We start from the raw sequence: 648 nt of genomic DNA, 5'->3' as shown, positions 1-648 counted from the left end.
CCGCCCGCTGCACAAAGTAGACAAAGGTCAGTTCCTGACTTCTTGCCGAGACGTCTACGAAGTCAGAGGGGGAGGATGTAACAGACCTATTTAAGTGTAATTGAACTATTTTATTCATGTCATGAACTGTAACCGAACTATTTTATTTAAACGCCATCTCGTGGCGATATGAAAAAACGTCAGTCGACCTCCAGCCGCCATGATGATAGTTTGCTAAGTTATGTTATTCAAATGTTTGATGTTCCATTTGGTATATGTTTCATTTTTATGTATATTTCTTTTGTTTGTAACCGTTCCTGTGTGCTCTGTTAATAAATCCTTTTAAAGCTAGCCGGCATTAGTGTCTATTGAGGAACGGCTACATCACATTGGCGCCCAACGTGGGGCTCGAAACCACGACCCCGAGATTAAGAGTCTCGTGCTCTACCGACTGAGTTAGCCGGGCCGCCTGGGTGAAAGCCAGGAAACGTTGGAAAACTTGTTCTAAGTCAGAAAGATGCTTTTCAAAGCTAGATGACAGCATGATGATATCATCTAAATATGTCAAAGCAAACACATTATTAAGTCCAGAACGGAACCTATCTATCAATCTAGAAAAAGTGGCAGGAGCGTTTCTCAATCCGAAGGGCATTCGCGTAAATTTATATG

At 42.0% G+C, this 648-nt stretch overlaps 1 non-coding gene across 1 annotated transcript; it reads right to left on the bottom strand.

Moving 5' to 3' along the window:
- Nucleotides 1–372: 372 nt before the first annotated feature.
- Nucleotides 373–445, bottom strand: TRNAK-CUU (transfer RNA lysine (anticodon CUU)). Its single transcript has one exon. It is a non-coding gene; the product is annotated as a tRNA-Lys (tRNA).
- Nucleotides 446–648: the final 203 nt, after the last annotated feature.

Source organism: Stegodyphus dumicola, chromosome 8 (assembly GCF_044657685.1).
Source record: "Stegodyphus dumicola isolate Sdum_Otavi_A_Nest chromosome 8, ASM4465768v1".
NCBI classification, from domain to species: domain Eukaryota; kingdom Metazoa; phylum Arthropoda; class Arachnida; order Araneae; family Eresidae; genus Stegodyphus; species Stegodyphus dumicola.
The sequence above is the reverse complement of the archived record's forward strand: the minus strand, read 5'-3'. Positions and strand labels throughout refer to the sequence as shown.